The sequence below is a fragment of the Protopterus annectens genome, chromosome 1.part0 (assembly GCF_019279795.1).
Source record: "Protopterus annectens isolate FY-2018-M chromosome 1.part0, PAN1.0, whole genome shotgun sequence".
Taxonomy (NCBI): Eukaryota; Metazoa; Chordata; order Ceratodontiformes; family Protopteridae; genus Protopterus; species Protopterus annectens.
The window spans coordinates 1,360,537,917-1,360,558,885 of NC_056725.1; the positions used below are offsets into that span (position 1 = coordinate 1,360,537,917).

General features: G+C 35.1%; 1 protein-coding gene across 2 annotated transcripts in view; it reads left to right on the plus strand.

Annotated features, from left to right (window-relative positions):
• The window catches only part of PPIL6 (peptidylprolyl isomerase like 6), a 544,036-nt gene that overhangs the window by 778 nt on the left and 522,289 nt on the right, over positions 1-20,969 (plus strand). The window lies entirely within an intron of this gene.

The following is a 20,969-nucleotide window of genomic DNA, read 5'->3' on the forward strand; positions in this document are numbered from 1 at the left end:
TGTGCTTAGAGTTACCACCTGTCCCAGTCCCTTTGGACATTTGTTTCCTTAAAAAAGGCAAATGGCCTGAGATTTTAGAACAAAAAAAATTTCCTAAGTTTTCTTTAATAGTCGCATTAAACAGTTATTTTGTATCTGAAACATCTAAATGTTATATAAGAAATAGAATAAGCGACTCAAATGCTTCAAGAATGAGCTTTTATTTTGGCAAAAATGTGAAGTTCTGTCCTTTGCACTGGCCATGGGTATATTTTATCCTGCAAAACCTGAACTGATGAAGGGTTGATCCCAAAAGCTTTGTGATTTTTTTCCTGTTTGGAATAAAAGCTGCATTTTACCTCATCGTTTCCAGGTTTTGGATTTTTTTTACTACTGTTTTGCATTTTGTATCCTGTCTGGTTTACCTGATTCTTGGGATCCTGCAAAACTTCACATTTCTACAAAAAAAATGCAGCACTTTGGGCATGTGAACATGTAGCAACCCTAATGGGATCAGATCTTTTTGCAAAAAGTGCAACAGAAAATCCAGATTACAGAAAGAGAAATGTGGTGTCTGTAAATTCACTTGGTGGATGAAAGCGCTTATCAGGAATTAATTAGTTTTTTCCGGTGACAAAGCCTGTTTTGAGCATGTTTCTTCAGTGCCTTCATAGATGAGGAATTAACATCTGAGGTTGTGGACTGTTTATTAATGTTGCTTAATATTGTAACATTTAAATGCTTTTATTTTTCATTTTTTAAAATAACAAGGAAGTGAAGTCAGTCCTTTACCTTAACTCTGGGGACCACTATCTCTGGTTTTGTCCTGAAAACATGCATACATACAGTTACTAAAATTACCTGTTATTTTAATTTCATTGCCATGCCTGTCACAGAATCAGTATCTGCATTAACAGGAGAGGGCATGGTTGAAGATAGTTGTGGCAGAGAATCATGGGAGTCTCAAGTTATTTAACTGTCATGTTTAAGCTACACAGACTCTTCGGCTGAATTTGTGCATTAAAACAAAATTGTAGTGGTTTTGTGTAAATAGCCAGCTTTAGCGGTCACTGGGGACCCCTGTTCTTGGGGGGGGGGGGGTGGACCCAACCACAGCAAGATTTGTTATCTTGATATTTTGTAACATGTCTGTCAAACCAATAAAAGCTAGTACAACAATCTGGTATACTTAATAAACCAGGTGGGTAATAAGTCTTATTTGTATCTCCTTTAAAATTTAAAGAATGATATCTCTGGTTATAGTAACAGTGTTTTATCAAATAACTTGCTTCACAATTCCCTTAAATATTTTATCACTGACATAGTGCCCCTGGCTTAGTTAAACCCTGTTGGTGGATACTGTCTCTACTAAAATTAGCAATACTGCCAGCTTTAGGTACCTACAATACCCATGGCTGCAGGGGCCCCACAGAAGCTGATGCTGGTTGGGGAAAAACGAGGAAAAATGTATTAATGTCTTGGTTATGCACCTTAACCTGAACAGGGAGGTGATATGACCCTGTTAAGATAAACCTAACAATGAACATGTACAAGGTAAGCACTAGACAGATCAGCTCAGAGTGATTAATCCTTGGATTTTATGAAGAGATGATACTTCCAATCTACAGGGATTGTTTTCTTTTTCAGGGATGTTTATAAATACTGGCAGAACATCAGATACTATAACTCTTAACTTCTTTGCTGAAGAATTCAGTGCTGTGCCAAGAATAATAGCAGAATAAAGGCTCAAAATCAGGAACACATTTTAAATATTACTCTAATTCACTTAAGAAAGTTAATAGAATAACACCTATTGAATCAACTTGCAAATTCTGGACAACAAGAAGTATAAAACTCCAATGTCTGGTTTTATTGACTGTCTGTAATCCTGAATGATTTACCAGCAAATCAAACTTTTATGAAAGACAGAGCAAGATTATAAGCAAAATCAGGGAAGGTATGTAAAATCAGAGACAGTGACAGCTATCCATTACTCCTCAATGAGGTAAATAAAAGTGACTTATCCCTGCTGGATTTGACAACTGCTACACAGCAGTCACTGATCTGGTGTGTTGGTACAAGTATTGCACAATGTATTGCTATTTGCTAAAATAAGTACACTATTAGTATAGCTATGGGTAATGTCTGTGTGTGTGTGTGTGTGTGTGTGTGTGTGTGTGTGTGTGTGTGTGTGTGTGTGTGTGTGTGTGTACATGTGTGTAAAATATCAGTAATTTTTATCTGTGCACACACCCAGTAATACCAGGACACATACATTATTCTTCTGGGTATCAGTAAAAATGCAGCTAACAAATAATTGTATTTCAAATGTTAGGCATAAAATATATCACACAACATTCAGACTATCTCCCCAGACTATATAAATGGATACAGAGGGTATCCCTTAATCATCCTTGACTGTGTGTAGGGAACCCACAAAAGCTGTTTGCTGGTTGGGGAAAATGAGGAGAGAAAAACATATTAATTTTCTGATAATGTTCTTTAATCTGATCCGGGCTGTGGTATGACACTGTTAGGATGATATTGGCCACTGCTCTCAACAGTATCCATTCTAAAAACCATCCTTGCTCAGATGTGTGTGTACAGAAAGCTTCTGTTGGTTTTGTGTGTGTGTGTGTGTGTGTGTGTGTGTGTGTGTGGGGGGGTGGATATGTATGTTTTTTTCATCATGGTCAAACCTTAGAGGTTTTTGGACTGAGGACAATGGAGTCATTATTTCTTTTACTTTTCTCACAGACCACAGAATTGTACAAAGAAGGTTACTATAGCTTGTGTAGGCACAGTGTACTCTCTAGAAGCAGCAAAGTGGAATACTTTACCAGAATCATTAGTTTTTTTCACTTTCCTCACAATCGCACACCAGGCACGTATACAGGTGGCTGCCATTGGGGGTTAGGAGTGAGGAGGTATACTATGCATTTGTATGTCAGTAATCACTTGAAATATATGATTTTGGCAATTTGAGCCTCTGCTTTATCCCAGTGTAATACCAGAATAATAGTTAGGCAGTGATTGTCTTTTTGTGAGGGGTTAGGGAGGCAGGCAGTATTCCCATATACGATCTGTCTGTCCTCACAACAATTGGTTTGTTAATTTATTGTTAGCTACTATTTTGTCAACTTTGAACATTAAGCCTTGGGCATGACTTGTATCTTCCTTGAAAGAATAAAAAAAAAAGGGTACTTACATATTATCACAACCACTTTTCCAAGCGGCAATGATTCTTTATGTTTTCAGGAAAATATTTCTGTTAATCTTAAAAGGGTTGTCTGAACTACCCATTATTAGTGTGTCACATTGTGTATGACCTAGGAAGAGTAGAAATGGGCACATTTTCTGTTCGTGTTGTGACAATGGATTGAACACATTCGTCCCTTGGATGCGAGGTATGCAAATCCCCACACAAGCCTCTCCAGACCTGCCTCCACTGCAGTCTGTCCAAGTATGCCTGTTTCACTACCGACCATTACTAACCTGCAGTATGCAAAAATAAAAACATTGTAATATGTCAACAAATGAACACCACATCTACTTTTGTTTACATTGGTACATTGTAAGAAAGCATACTGCTTTACCATCTTAAACTGTACACAGTGATAATGACATCCCGATGCAGTAGTACAACGAGCAACAGGTATATAAACACAGTGGTTTCTGTGCCTCTCAACCGCTTATCGCAAGAATTATTCAAAGCCAAAGGGCAAAAACTATTTCAATTTCTGTCCCGGTACATAGTCTATTTCAAGAACGTTAAGTAGTTGCACTCATAAGAATGACACACGTGGCCGACATGCCTCTCAACTTCCCATCTTTTCACAGACTGTCCATGTTTGCATTATAACTTGCTTGTTCTGTAATCTTCATAACATTTGTGGATTCCTTGCAAGATGTACGATAGTCCAATACTAGGTATTATCGCAATCAGTTTTTGGACAAGAGAAACAGCTGTACAGCTGAAAAGAACCATTTCTCATGTTGGAAAAGTGGTTGCAATAATACGTAAGTACCAAAAAAAGACTACATTTTTTTTCTTACTCATGATTTTTGTTTAGGCCACCGTTGGATTAAAAGGTTGGGGAAAGCTCTAAAATGCATCCCAGACCATCTGTAACCTTATGGCTTCTTGGACTCTGGCTTATTTGAGTTATTTCCTAAATGGTTATTACTGTGCTGGCTTGGTCAGGAAAGGTTATGTTAACAGGATGCAAGGAAAACTAAAGCTGAACAACAATTAATTTTCCTTAATTATAATTTCTGTTCAAGCCATCACTGAATGAAAAGGTTGTGTAAAAAGAAAAAAAATATATAAATGCACTTCAGAGCAGACAGAAAGTTAATAGCTTTCTGAAAAAACTGAAGAGTAAAAGCAAACTATATGAAAAGGAAGACAAAATGTAATGTGTATGGTGTGAGGAGTCCAAGATGGGAGGAAACAGAGGGAAGGAGTGCAGGGTGTGGGGGCTGAAAAGTTGGCCTAGGGCATGATTTCACGTAAGTCCAGACCTGTATATAGAGTTGTTGTAATGCACTATTGTTGCAACTAAATGGCAGTAATTGTAAATGTCCCTGTGTAAGATTGGCCAATATAGTGTTGTACACAGGCCTGCTGTAATGTAAGAGAATTGTAGCTACCAGTCAGGCTGTGTGTACTACTCCTAAAAGTTTGTAGTGTGAACTAAAAGATTGCTTAAGATGGATTGCAGTGACACCAAGTTTGACATTTGCTGGAGGCCCCCAAAATGCTAACACCGGCCCTTTTTCGATGGAGTATTTAAATGCAAGCATCAGTGTAGTAGAACAACAATAAAGTATAGTATAAGCACCCTACCACTCAATTGTCCAGAATTTCACAGAGTATAGAGATTTTTGTCTCATATGAGTATTTCTCAAAAATATGTGGCTTTCTGGTAAGTCGCTGAGTACTGAAGTCACTAAATAAAGACAAACATTTTGAGTTTCAGAGTTCACATCCTTCAGAAAATACATGTTAATGTAACACTTGTCATTCTAGTAACATTACAGCAATATTTAAGATTTGTCCTTGATTTGGGGTCTTTGCCCGGCCCCCCATTATTATTAACTTTACCCAGATTTCGTGCTCTAAGAGGTCAAGAGTTATGATTAGCACAGTATTTATGGTTTTGCCAGTGAGATGGCATCCATCTTAGTTGGCATTAATGAAAGGCATAGAACAGGTGCATGAGTATAGTGATTTCAGCTTTTTAAAGGGGGAGCTGGTACTCATATCCATTACTGCCTTACTTGACATATATGGATACAGAAAGGGATAAAAGACTGAGAAGGCCTGCTTACAAGGATTTCTGATTTTTTTCTAACAGTAAGTTACAGAATTGCCTGTGGTAATGATGCCTTAACTGCATACTTCACCATTACTGTTTAACTGCTCATCCTTCATTTTAGTAATCAAATGATGTACAAAGGTATGGGGAGTTAAATGGGGGTGCTAGTAGCCCTTGGAAGCAGTGCTACAGATTAGTTTTTTAATTGTACTTCCATGTTATAATACTTCTTCAGTGATAATGCAAATAATTTGTGTATTACAAAAGCCTCTTGTAGGAGCATGAGACCCATTCATTTTCATTTCCCCGGTTCTGTGTGACTCTTGTCGCTGTTTTCTGGAAATGTGAAGTTAACAGAATGCAGATCATCACAACACATCACTATAGAGATTCTGTAACATTTATACTTATCATCACTACAGATGTTCTGTAACATGGATTTATAATAAATGTGTCATCATCATCATTATCATCATCATAATCACTACACATCACTACAAAAATTCTGCAACATGGGTTTATATTAGATAGTTGTAAGCAATATTTCTGGTATGGGGTACTGCTATCACTTAATTCTCATATCTTTATACAGCAATTATTAATACAGTGAAGGGTGGGGTGTTCAGGGGGCATCCCCCAACCTATTCTTGTTAAATGATGTACTGAGTCTTGCATTCTGGAGAGCATTTATGCATATTATTTTTGTTCTGCTATTCATTTTATAGTTTCTAGAAAGAGAGCTGTTTTGGTTATCTTCCTATATACATTGTTGAGTGGATGAGTCAAATTGCTTATTCGACTGATAAAATAGCCATGAACATTGCTTCACTGGTGTAGAGGTTCAGTCCCAGAGTATGCTGCTGATGACTCAGATGCAGCTGATGAGCTGGCTAAAGAGATGGGAGGGCACTGACTATCATTAGCACCCTGTTATACTGCTTGACATTTCCTTTAATTTACAGAATATTAGAGCACTGAAACCATTGACTGGCAACCTATATGACCACACAGTTTTATGTGCACTGGTGACCTGAGTACTATTATTTTTAGTGGCTGATAATACTACATTAAGAAATGTTTAATATATTTAGTTGTTTAAACTTAATAGTAAAAATTATACTGCTGCCATGATTTATTTGTGTGTTGTTCATTTGATGTTTTGTAAGTACATAAATCCCTAAGATGAAAAAAATTGTTCTGTTGTTTGTGTTATCCTTTGCAGACAGGTTCAGTGTTCCCCTTAACTTTTTATCATTTGCAAACCACTAAACATAATTGTATGTGGTGCAGGGATCATTCCCATTTACAAAATGTAGCAGACATTTTTTTTGAAATCCTTGTTGCTGCCCTTTCAGTGTTAACTTTGGTATAGTGCACCTGTAAAAAGCAGAGCAGACCTGGTTAAAGTTGCAACACCATACTGACAGAAATTAACAGTAGTGACATAGTGTAATGCTATCTTATGCTGATCGAAATGAGATAGTGGCATTTGATGGGGGGCACAGGGCTGTTCCTGTGCATTACCAACTGTCTAGAGGCCTGGAAATGCTTCTGTATAACATGAAGGCCTGGACTCGGCAGGTCTCTGCAGACAGCATTGGTACAAGTGAAAACACATAGATCATATGTGTAAGGACATATAAGCTTAGTTTTTTTTCTCATTGTCTTCGTTCACTTTCGTGTGACCAGAAAAGTAGGGTATTGATCAAGTTTTGTTTTGGTTAATGAGAGTGGATGTCACATTGTGAGTAATATTTTTTTTTGTATGGATATGCATTTCATCAGCAAATTTAGAAAACATTAAGTTATCGCAGAATGGAGTTTTGAGGTGCTGCTGTGTTAAATTGAAGCATTCTAATATGGAATTGCTCATGCTACAGCATGCGAGCCATCCTTCAGGTAACTGGAGAACCATTTAATAACAGATGCACTGCAGTCTGTTGTGTGTATCCTTTGTAGGAGAATGGTGTGATTGATGAAACTGTAGGTTTTGAAGAGGGCGTACACTTAAAGCTTGTCATAACAGCAGCCTGCACTTAAAGTGCATAGAGGCTTCTTTACTTTGTCCTGCAGAATAAAGATTGTGCCATGATAAATAAATAAATAAAACTACAGCTAAACCACTCCCTGAGTATAATGAAGTTACTGAAGTCCAATGATAACAGGAATGGAAGCACCTACTCAATATATATCTTTCACATTTTATTGTTTTACTAAAAGTGTGTGTCATTTTGGAAGTGGTTTAGTTGTATTTTTTTATTTCTAGCAGCTACTTCTTGGGGTGCTGTCAGTATTTCTTTTTGTCATATATTTCAAGTGACTGCTGAAATACATATATATAGCATGCCTACTAACTCCTCGATTCTAACCCCAAAGGCAACCAGCTGTATATGTGCCTGATGTTTGATAGTGAGGAAAGTGAAAATAAATAATGATTGCAATAATGTATTCTACTTTGCTGCTACCGGGCAGTACACTGCCCCTACAGGAGCTAAAGTAACCTTCTTTGTATACCTCTGAGGTCTGTTAGAAAAGTAAAGGAAATGATGACTACACAAGCCCCAGCACCCACATAACCTATAGTAAGTTTCTGTACACAAACATCTGAGCAGGGGTGTTTTAGAATGTTTGTGGTTGAGGACAGAGGCTATTATCAGTTTTATCCTAACAGGGTCATATAATAACTCCATCCAGGCTAAAGAGTGCAGTCAGAAAATGAAAGCATTTTTTCTTCTCATTTTTCCTCAACCAGAAACAGCTTTTGGGGTCCCCACAGTCAATGATGATTAAGGGAGCCCCCTGTATCTATTTATACAGTCTAGGGAGTGGAGGCCACCTAATACCTAGAAGACTTAAGTGTCCGAATGCCTATGACATACATTATGCCTTACTTTTGAAATATAATCAGTTGTTAGCTTGTTAGCTACATTTTTTATTGATACCCAGAAGAATAACATGTGTGTTCTGGCATTATTGGATGTGTGCATTGATAACACACACACACACACACACACACACACACACACACACACACACACACACACACACACACACACACACACACACACACACATCACAGCAATATTAATTTTGTACTTATTTCAGCAAGTACATTGTACAACACTAGTACTGCTACACAAGATCAGTGACTGCTGTTTAGCAGTCATCAAACAGTAACAGGGATAAGACAATTTTATTTACCTCAGTAAGTAGTAAATTAATACCTATCACTATTCCTGATTTCACAGATATTCCTGATTTTGTCTCATAATTTTACTCTGTCATACTAAATCAAGTAATCATAGTTTTACACTTATTGTCTAAAAATTGCATGTTGATGCAAATGTGTTATTCTATTAACTTTTTCAAAGTGAATTAGAGTAATATATAAAATGTGTTCCTCATTTTGAGACTTTATTATGCTATTATTTTATCACTGAACAGAATTCTCCAGAAAAGACGTTGAGAGTTATAGTACCAGTTGTTCTGCCAGTATGTATAAAAGCCCTGAAAAAAAAACATCCCTGAAGATTAGAAGCATCAGCTCTTTTTAAACTCCACAGTTTGCACTGAGATCGGTCACCCTGGGCTGCTGATCTCGCTAGTGCTTACTTTGCTTATGTTCATTACAGCTTTGCCCTAACAGGGTTATATTACAGTCCTGTTCAGGTGAAAGAGTGTAATTGAAAATTAATACATTTTTTCTCCTCATTTTTCCCCAAACAACAGCAGCTTTTGTGGGCCCACCACACAGTCAATGAGGATTAAGGGGCCCCCTGCAGCCACAGTTATTGCAGGTACCTAAAGCTGGCTATGTTGTTAATTTTAGTGAAGAGGATGTCCACCAAAAGGGCTTAACTAGGCTGGAGCATTATATCATTGGTAAAATATTTAATGAAATTGTAGAGCTTGTTACTTGACAAAATACTATTACTGTAACTAAAGATCTTTGAATTTTGAAGGAGATAAATACGAGTTATTGTTACTTACCTGGTTTAAGTATACAAGCTTGCTGTACTAGCTTTTGTTAGTTTGACAGACATGTTACAAAATATCAAGATAACATAAGTTGCAGTGGTTGGGGGCCCCCCAGGACCAGGGGGCCCCCAGCGACCGCAGGGTTCGCTGGTGCCTAAAACCGGCTATGACTACAGATGTTCTGTAACATGGATTTATAATAAATGTGTCATCATCATCATTATCATCATCATAATCACTACACATCACTACAAAAATTCTGCAACATGGGTTTATATTAGATAGTTGTAAGCAATATTTCTGGTATGGGGTACTGCTATCACTTAATTCTCATATCTTTATACAGCAATTATTAATACAGTGAAGGGTGGGGTGTTCAGGGGGCATCCCCCAACCTATTCTTGTTAAATGATGTACTGAGTCTTGCATTCTGGAGAGCATTTATGCATATTATTTTTGTTCTGCTATTCATTTTATAGTTTCTAGAAAGAGAGCTGTTTTGGTTATCTTCCTATATACATTGTTGAGTGGATGAGTCAAATTGCTTATTCGACTGATAAAATAGCCATGAACATTGCTTCACTGGTGTAGAGGTTCAGTCCCAGAGTATGCTGCTGATGACTCAGATGCAGCTGATGAGCTGGCTAAAGAGATGGGAGGGCACTGACTATCATTAGCACCCTGTTATACTGCTTGACATTTCCTTTAATTTACAGAATATTAGAGCACTGAAACCATTGACTGGCAACCTATATGACCACACAGTTTTATGTGCACTGGTGACCTGAGTACTATTATTTTTAGTGGCTGATAATACTACATTAAGAAATGTTTAATATATTTAGTTGTTTAAACTTAATAGTAAAAATTATACTGCTGCCATGATTTATTTGTGTGTTGTTCATTTGATGTTTTGTAAGTACATAAATCCCTAAGATGAAAAAAATTGTTCTGTTGTTTGTGTTATCCTTTGCAGACAGGTTCAGTGTTCCCCTTAACTTTTTATCATTTGCAAACCACTAAACATAATTGTATGTGGTGCAGGGATCATTCCCATTTACAAAATGTAGCAGACATTTTTTTTGAAATCCTTGTTGCTGCCCTTTCAGTGTTAACTTTGGTATAGTGCACCTGTAAAAAGCAGAGCAGACCTGGTTAAAGTTGCAACACCATACTGACAGAAATTAACAGTAGTGACATAGTGTAATGCTATCTTATGCTGATCGAAATGAGATAGTGGCATTTGATGGGGGGCACAGGGCTGTTCCTGTGCATTACCAACTGTCTAGAGGCCTGGAAATGCTTCTGTATAACATGAAGGCCTGGACTCGGCAGGTCTCTGCAGACAGCATTGGTACAAGTGAAAACACATAGATCATATGTGTAAGGACATATAAGCTTAGTTTTTTTTCTCATTGTCTTCGTTCACTTTCGTGTGACCAGAAAAGTAGGGTATTGATCAAGTTTTGTTTTTGGTTAATGAGAGTGGATGTGCGCGTCACATTGTGAGTAATATTTTTTTTTGTATGGATATGCATTTCATCAGCAAATTTAGAAAACATTAAGTTATCGCAGAATGGAGTTTTGAGGTGCTGCTGTGTTAAATTGAAGCATTCTAATATGGAATTGCTCATGCTACAGCATGCGAGCCATCCTTCAGGTAACTGGAGAACCATTTAATAACAGATGCACTGCAGTCTGTTGTGTGTATCCTTTGTAGGAGAATGGTGTGATTGATGAAACTGTAGGTTTTGAAGAGGGCGAAGTACACTTAAAGCTTGTCATAACAGCAGCCTGCACTTAAAGTGCATAGAGGCTTCTTTACTTTGTCCTGCAGAATAAAGATTGTGCCATGATAAATAAATAAATAAAACTACAGCTAAACCACTCCCTGAGTATAATGAAGTTACTGAAGTCCAATGATAACAGGAATGGAAGCACCTACTCAATATATATCTTTCACATTTTATTGTTTTACTAAAAGTGTGTGTCATTTTGGAAGTGGTTTAGTTGTATTTTTTTATTTCTAGCAGCTACTTCTTGGGGTGCTGTCAGTATTTCTTTTTGTCATATTGGGATTGTGAAACCAGGGAAATACTGCCAGTCCAGCTATCTGGAATGTTGTAAATAATTATATGTCACTTGAAAATATTAATATGATTTATATAGAAATGTGACACTGCCAGCCCAGCTATCTGGAATTTTGTAAATAATCATATGTCATTTGTGAATATTAATATGATTCATATGCTTGTCTTACAAATGTAAGAAAACTAAATGTTATGTGAATATTAATCTACTGGTGAAGAAGTGTGTGTTGAACTGTATGTTATGTACTGAGCTTCAAGAATGTAACCACAGGGGGGCATGGCCAAGATGTGCTTTGAGTAGCAGCTGTTCTCTTCAGCTCTGTCTGTTCAGATCTTTTATGACAGGATTTTTTTGGAAATACTATTCTTTTTTGTAGTTATTTTTATTAATTTGATACATCCTAATACAGAATTGGATAGTATATATAAAAATATTGAAATCAGAAGATTTTCCTGTCAAAATCTACAGTCATAAGTTCTTCTTCATCAGAAAACAGAATGAGCTTCACCAAATCTTCCCAGCAAGATACAACCTTTAAAAAAGAACTGCAGTCCCTGCTGTCTAACATTCAAGATGTAACTAGTAAAACAATCAGAATGGATATGAAACTGGATACTTTTAAAGAAAGAAGTACTTAACAAATGGATACCTTACATGAAGATATGCAGCAACAGAAACAACTCATTTCTGGGATTGAATCAGCCTTGAATGATATGAACACTAGGATACAGGAAGGTGAACATAATATTTAATTTTTTATTGAAGCAAAATACCATGCTTCAAACAAAAGTAGATGATCTTGAGAATAGATCATGCTGTAACAACATTAAAATATTTGGTTTGCATGAAAATATAGAAAATAATAACATGGAAAAATTCCTGTCTTCATGGTTACCAAAAATCTTAGAGTTACCTGAAGCTCTGTCCTATGGGATGGAGAGAGCCCACACATCCCTGGTTTCTTCCAAAAGCAGCAAAAGCACTTCAACAAAATCTGTAATTGTTACATTTTTATCCTCTCATGACAAAGAAATTGTTTTAAAGACTGCCTTGGCAAAATCTCCAATCAAAATAAAAGATACTCTAATCTGTTTCGATAATGACTATTCCCCTGTGGTAATTTCCAAAAGAAATGTGTTCTTGCCTTTGATCAAAGAATTAAAAAAAAATCAAATAAAGTCTCATTTATTATTCCCAGTAAGGCTGAAGATCTTTCATCAGAATGCTACAAAAATATTTGAAGATGTAGACTCTGTTCTTTCTTTCATCAAAACAAACAAAATATTAGATAAAATTGAAGACATGGAGTGGGCAAATCCTAGTTCACAAAGAGTTGCTGAAAATGAAACCTGGAAATCATTTGAGCAAAAAAGAAGCATAAAAAATAATGTATTTCCAATTATAAAATTCTCTTAACATTATCCAATATTGTTGCAGCCATCTCTTGAGTTGGGGAGAATGAAACTGAGACAACTGGTAAGTTATTAAATTATAAAATTAATATTCTGATTTATTGATGCTTTTATTACTGGCTTAATATAATATGATACATTAAAGTGGGTTATTGTTGCTATTATCTATTTGAAAGTAAACGGAAAATGTATAGTATTTGTTGTTGCACATTTTAATCTGAATAAGATTTAACAGTGGGTAGTGTGATGACTGGGGAGAGATGGGTGAAGGCTGCCAGCCTAGTCAAATAGAATTTGATATATAATTCTGGCATTTGTACCTAAATGTAAAATACAGGCATGTATTCTTGAATATAAAAGAGTACTGTGAAATGTGGAACTGCAAAATATGTGACAACATTGCACTCTACTGGCCCAGTGAAGCATGTTGTGACCCTTTCATGTTAGAATTCGGCTCCAGTGTGTCTGGATGAAGGTTTCATGCCCATTGTTTTAAGACTAAAGTTTATGACCAGAATTTAGATGTGGAATGTGCTTTATTGCTCTGGTTTCTGTTAGAATATACAAGTGAAATGTCTTCTATTGTTGTAAGTTTCTGAGCAGGTGTTAGATTGCTAAATAATGCAGTTTGTTTGCCTGGGAAAACCTAAGTGTCAACATGATGTAATTTGGGAGGGACCCAGCAAACATGTTTGTTAGTAATGTTTAAATACTATTTCTCACAAGAGACTTAAAGGCATTTTGATTTTGGATATCTAACTCAGCACTCTGCCTAAGCTCACATGTAAGTTTTTAGCACTGTGATTTCTTGTAGGAATAGTTAAAGCTAGGAAAGATTAATTAGGTATTTTTCTTTGAAATCAGACCTGTCCTACTGTATTATTTTAAGTTTCTATTTGATCTCTGAACTCTTAGATATCTCTGTGGTGTAATAGTTTTGTCTTGCGATTTAATTATTTATTATTAAATATTTTTAAAACCTTCTACCTGTGGCTGGTTTGTGTAGAAATAAGCTCTAGAGTACATTGCATATTTGTAGAGGTTATTGTAATAGGCCGCTCTAAAGTAAGCCTTGACTGTTAGTCATACTACCATTGGATTATAATATTGCACAGTAATAATTGGACACCCTTTTAAGGGCCTTTTAGTAGCTGATATTATTAGCTGGGTGGTGGCAGTAATTACTACTGTATAGTCTGGGTAAAGGGGCACAGGTGGAGAATCTGTGTCAGCCTTTCCCAGGAGTGTGTGTAAAGTTGTATAAATACTTATCTCAAAGTGTGTGTGTGTAGTGTCAGCTAATTGGCAGGGACATGAAGCACTGGTTTGACAGAGAGGGTACTGGAGGTTCTAGCTTGCCCAGCTAGGCTGAGACCTGGACCCTATAGCTGTGCCAGTGGGGAGTTTTATTGGGGACCTGGTGAGCAAAGGAGCAACCAGCCCCAGACTGACTGTGATCTCTGTGTGCACTTAAGGGAAATTGTACTTTACTGTGTGTATTAGTTATCCTTTTCTCTTCTGTGAGACAACCTCCATGGTGTTAGTGGTGAGGATTGAGGCTCCTTGATTGCTGGGCCAGGGCATGGTCATCACAGGTAGCATGGACTTTGTTGCACGATTTTCTCCTTATATTTGCTTGTGGTTAGTATGCGACTGGATACTATACTTCCAATGTTGTATTTATATCTTTATTGGGGTGATAGTGTGTTTAGGATTGTATACAGTGTTGCTGATGTGCTATAGTGATGTCCGTTTGTATATTTGAATTATTAGATTCCTGTCATCACTTCTTTCTGTATGTTGCAATATGTTGGTTGTAGCTATTGCTAGCATTCTGTGGTGAACGACTGCTTTATTTAAGCAGAGTGTGCTTGTAATTACTTGGAAGGAGATCTAGTTTCTGATTTATATGTGGGTGCACTGTGGTGTGTTTCCGATGTTGCAGTTAGTCGGTTAAGTTGCTTTTCTGCTAACCACATGTTTTTTTTTATGCTACATGATAGTTGTTCAAGGTGCATTGGTGGGGAATTGATTGAGATGAGCACCTTACATTATGCTCAACGGCTTTCTCTTTTCTCTGGTTCCATTTACTATGGATGGTTATGCTCTGTAATCAGCACATCTAGCTCGTGACAAGTAAAACTTAAGTGGTTAAAGAATTTGATTGTTAATTGAATTAAATAAATAAATGTATAATGCATAAATAGATTCCAGGAATTGGTACCATTACAGTGAAGCAACACTTAGATCATATTATCCAGTTATCTAAAGATTATATAATAATGGCAGGTGATTTTAATTGCATTCTTGATATTAAAGACTCAACCTCACTCAGTAAAAGGAAAATTACAGCCCCTGCAAAAAAAATTAAAGGAATTCTCAGACATTTATCTAATGAAAGATATCAATAATTTTGCTAAACCTAGTTCCTTATACTATACTTTTTATTCTCACAGACATAATTTCTTTTCAAGGGCTTATAGAGTCTTATTTTCCAACAATCTGATAGATTCATTAACTGATACCAAAGTGATTACTTGCCCTTTGTCAGATCATAATTCTATCATTTTTGAGATTGCACTTAATTCAACATACAGTACCCAAATAAAAAGAATATCTGCATACATAACAAAGTTGAATGATTTTAAAGAATTCATAACTATAGAAACCCAGAATTTTATTGACTGTAATAATACTAATGACTCCTCTGAAATTTATTTATGGGATGCCTAAAAGGCATATCTTTATGGAAAGATTACTAACTGGTTCCATAAAAGAAAGAAAAGTTGGGATGAACAACTACATGACATACAAAGTAAATTAGATATTTTAATACTTAGTCAAAAAGTGATAAAGATAATAGTGACAAAAGAAAAGAAATAAACTCATTAAATAACAAATACTTTGAGATATTAAATCACAAAACTATGATTGCCTTAGTGAAATTCAGATTTATACATTTTTCCATTAATCCTAGAAGTCTAAATGTGTTAGCCAACAAAACTAAAAGACTAACTAAATTTAATCATATAAATGAAATATATTCTCCTAACAAAAAAAAGAAAGTCACAGATATACAAAATATCCTAATGGAATCATAAATCTAACATAAGTCATACCACTGAAGAAATTAAAATCTTTATTAACGAATATACTGAAAAAAGACTTTCAAATGAACACACAACCATTATAGATAAACCTATTTCTCTTAAGGAACTTGAAATGCAAATGACTAAATTAAAATCAAATAAAGCTCCTGGAAATGATTGCATCATATCAGAAATTTATAAAATCTTACCAACAAACACTTTAAAATTATTACATAAAGTTTTTAATATCTCCCAAAATGAAAACATAATACATCTCTCATGGAAGTATACTTTTATCTCCCCTATCCTGAAATCTAATAAAGACCCTACTCATTGTTCATCCTATAGACCAATATCTCTACTGAATGTTGATTACAAAATGTTCATGTCAATCTTTGCAGATAGACTCAAATATTTTCTACCACATTTAGTAGAAGATGATCAAACTGGATTCATAATACACAGAAATTCTTATGATAATATTAAAAGAACTCTTTCCTTAATTGAATCAGTTGAATTTTTAAATAAAAATCTAACACTAATTAGATTAGACATAAACTATGCATTTGATTCAATTAACTGCGGTTGTTTATTTATTCTATTAGAGGAATTAAACTTTTCTAACAAATTTATTAATTTAATAACTCAGTTATATCAAGGCAGTCAAGCTTATGTTAAAATAGGCACAAATATATCTCAAAATATCCCAGTTGTTAAAGGCACCAAACAAGGATGCCCACTATCCCCGTTATTATTTACATTAATTATGGAACCATGGGCTAACTTGGAAAGAAATGATAAAAATATTAAAGGTTATTCTTTAAGTTTAAATGAATGTTCCAAAATACAAATGTTTGCAGATGATACACTTATTACTTTAGAAGGGAATAATAATTCCATTAGAGCTCTTTTTATAGATATCAATTATTTTCAAAAAAAAATCGGGCCTAACCTTTAATAATAAAAAAACACAAATCTTGACAATTGGCCCTAAAGAATTTAAATTACATGACGACTTTCGAAAATATCTGACACAATCTGATGAACTACTTTATTTGGGTATTAAATTACTAAAAATATTAAAGATATTATTTGAATAAATTATAATAATAGTCTAATAGCAATAGAAAACCTTATTAATAAGTGGAACAAGATCCCTTTCTCAATGGATGAAAAACTTTCAATAATTAAGATGATTCTACTTCCTAAAATTCTTTATGTCATTCAAGCAATTCCTTTACCTCCCCCAAATTATATAATTAAAACATTTAACTCTATGATTCAAAAAATTTATGGTTTCCAACTACATCTAGAATAACTTTATCTTATCAAATTAGAAATTGGAATAATGGTGGTATAGCTATGCCCGATTTGGAAGTTTATTTGGTTTCTTCGATGGCTAAAACTATTTCTCTCCTCATAGATGTCAGATATACAGCTAAATGAAAAAGATTTTAGAAATGTTAGTATCCGATATAATAGGTAATAATAAATATCAGAAATTAAATCTATTAAACAATATTTTCATTTGGGTTCTAAAATAATATTTTGCTTGCAATCACACTTTGATTTTTAAATCTAATTATTTAGTTTTTCTCTTAAAATCCTTCAGAAATTACATTTATAAATATAATATTTACAAAGATTGGTTATTTCTTCTATTTCCTATAACCTATACACATGGGGTTATATTTTCATCTGATTATACAAAAATGTCTTAATTCCAGCAAAATAATCTATCATTCTGGTTTCAAATTATGTCAAACAATGAGTTGAAATCCATTATGTTATTTAAAATTGAGTATGAGTACAATTCACTTTCTTGGTTGGATTTACATGAAAGTAGGAAATATGTCACAAATAAACTTGATGCAATGTCATCAACAACTAAAAAATCCATACCAAAATTAATCCAGTATATGAATTTATATTTACAACACGAAACCCCGACTAAAAACATTTTGTCTATTTTATATAAGGCTATGAAATCTGACTTGGATGTTGTATGAGAAAACCATTGGAATTATTTTACCTTAATAAATAATCATTCTCCTACAGATAATGACAAAGTAAATATATTGCAGTCAGCTAATGTTACCACTTCATCTCCAAAATGGAAATTATTTACATGGAGATATTTATATAGATTATTTATCACTCCTTTTTCTTTTAGTAAATTCAATAAATGTAATGTTAAATATTGGAGATGTAATATGGAAGAAAATGCTGACTGGCACATATGGTTTTTGATTGTATAAAATTAAACACATTTTGGGAAGATGTTAATTTTTTTTACAAGCTATTTTTCCAGATAACTTTATTCTCTCCAAATCTCTTGTTTTATTTAATAGTCCAGTTCCTGTTTGTGGTAGAAAAGATAATCAACCTTTGATTTGGTCTATATTGTCAATTGCGAGGAAAACCATCACAATAAACTGGAAATCAAATACTTCACCCTCATTCCAAGAGTTTAAAAATATACTTCTTGACGTCTTTAATCTAGAATACTTGACCATCAAATCAAGATCCTCCAGGAATACTACTAAATGTAATATGTGGAAGAAAGTTTATGACTTATTAGAAAAATTATTTAATAATTTTACAAATACTTGGCAAACAATTGTATTTTCATTTAATTGATCGTTTATACATGTAGAGAGCGTTTTTTGTGTCTATAGTTTATATAAGTTTGTTTTATGGTTATGATGTTACTTGTTTGGAAATTGTTCATTTCTAATGTAAACAACTATCTATTGGTTCTAATATTAATAAAGCTGTTAAAAAAAAGAATGTAACCACAGTGTACCCTACTGAAAAAGAACAGAAATGCATATAAACTATATACCTGTGCAAATGTATGTTTTCATAGTAGAAGCTAGTAGAAGCTGCAACATACAGAGTTAACTTGCAAAACTTCATCAAAATAAGTTGAAAAGTAAAGTGTTTTGTTATTGTGTTATCTCAGTTTCAGTGCAGCAAGCAGACACAATGTGTAGACCTAGAGATGTTTCTATTGTCTTGAAACAGAAATAATTACTATGTTTCAAATGTAAAGTGTTTTTATTGCTCTATGACTTCCTAGCAGCTGCACACTTCTGAGAGATATGTATTTTTGACACAATGGTGTTACATTCTAAGTATCTGTTTAGCCTGGAAATTGAAGTCAAGTGATGAGTGATGTCATCTGAGCTAACCCAGTAGTAATGTTGATTATTAATTTAAGAACTCTCTCTCTCAGAGAAAGACTGTGCATTTTGTATTTTGTCTTGGACCTAGAATCATCCATCATCTGCATTTGCCTTGCTCTGTAAGTAAGTTATTTAGGACATAGGATCTTTTAGATATAGATAGGAATATAGCAAATATTAGTTTAGATGTTTTCTTTATTTATTTGAGACTGTCCTGCAGTGGTGTTTTAACACATTTCCCGTGAATCTGAACTATATAGTTACTGTGTTGTTGTCTTGTTCTTTTATTATTTATTATTAAATATATTTAACCTTTTAATTGTGGCTGGTTTGTTTAGAGATATTTAAGCTAAATACTTGCATATGTATTTGGTGACTCTGTATAGGCCACTCCAATAGCCTTGCTCTTGGTCACACTTACCATTTGGATAATAGTAACATTACACAGTAGGATTGGCACCCTTTGTAAGGGCCTTAGAGTAGCTGATAACTGGTGGCAGTGATAACTACCTTATAGTCTGGGCAGAAGGAGGCATAGCTAGTAAACCTGTGCCAGCCTTCTCCAGGAGTATCTGTGTGTTTGTATATAAATCAAATCTCAACGTGTGTGTGTGTGTGTGTGTGTGTGTGTGTGTGTGTGTGTGTGTGTGTGTGTGTGTGTGTTTGTGTGTCAGCTCTTAGGCAGGGACATAAAGCACTGGTTGGACAGAGAGGGTGCTGGTGGTTTTGGCTTCACCACTCGGCTGAGATCTTAACCGTATAACTGAGCCAGTATGGAGTCTTATTGGGGATTTGGAGAAAGAGCCAGAAACCAGCCCCAGACCAACTGTGATCTCTGTGTGCTCTTAAGGGAAATTGTACTTTACTGTGTGTACTTGTCATCCTCCCAATGTGCACGCCTCTAACTGGTGCTAGTGGTGAGGATTGAGGCTCCTTGATTACTGGGCCAGTGCAGGGATATCACAGGGATGTGTCGCTTGCCCCTGTAACACAGATGACAAGTAGGTGGGGTAAATTGTTTAGATGCTTTATTACACAGAAACACATCAGGATGGAATGAATAACAGCATCATCAAATATAAGCAAACTGATTAACATACAGGCCTTACATACAGACATGCTTACATCTCAACAGCTTACTACAAAATGGCAGTCAGGCTCACATGTGCTCATTATTTATACACTTGTGCAAGCCCTTGGATAGCTTCTTAAAGAGATATACACACATTGATCTACAAGATGTAAAGAACGAGATAAAGAGACATCACCATAAAAAACCGTTAGTAGTTGCTCCACAGCCATTTGTTGAAACCTCATCTAAACTTTTATTTCCTTTTCTGATAAATGGTTTGAGAAGTTAGAGCAGAATCATATTGGGAAAGGGGCAACTGAAATGCTGCAAGATCTGTACAAAACGACATGTAAAGAAAGTTGAAAGAGCCAAATAGAATGTAAATGTGTGTGTTTTTGTATTTGTGTGAATGTTATGCCAGGGAACAAAAGCATTCAAATACATCAAATCCAGTAGAGTACCAGTCTTACACAAATATGAAATATGAAAGCTTTTTTTGTTTTGTGAAGTGGTACTGTTAGGGAAAGTTTTTAGTAATGTAATGTGTAGGGTTAGGGCAGGGGTAGGGTTTGGGCTGACACCCATGAATACAGTGGGCAGAAAGGTGAAGACCTCATTGTTTCCTCAAATTTAGTAGCCAAGGGGTTTTTACTCATATGTGCCAACCCTAGCCATACCCTGCCACTAAACTTAACTCTAAACATTACATTACTAAAACCCTTTCCTTAATAGTACCACTAACAAGACAGCACTTCATCTCATTTTGTAGTTGGGATTTATGATAAAGAACATTTTTAGTTGGATACAAGTGATTTGATATTTTGATTCTTCAGTGTTTT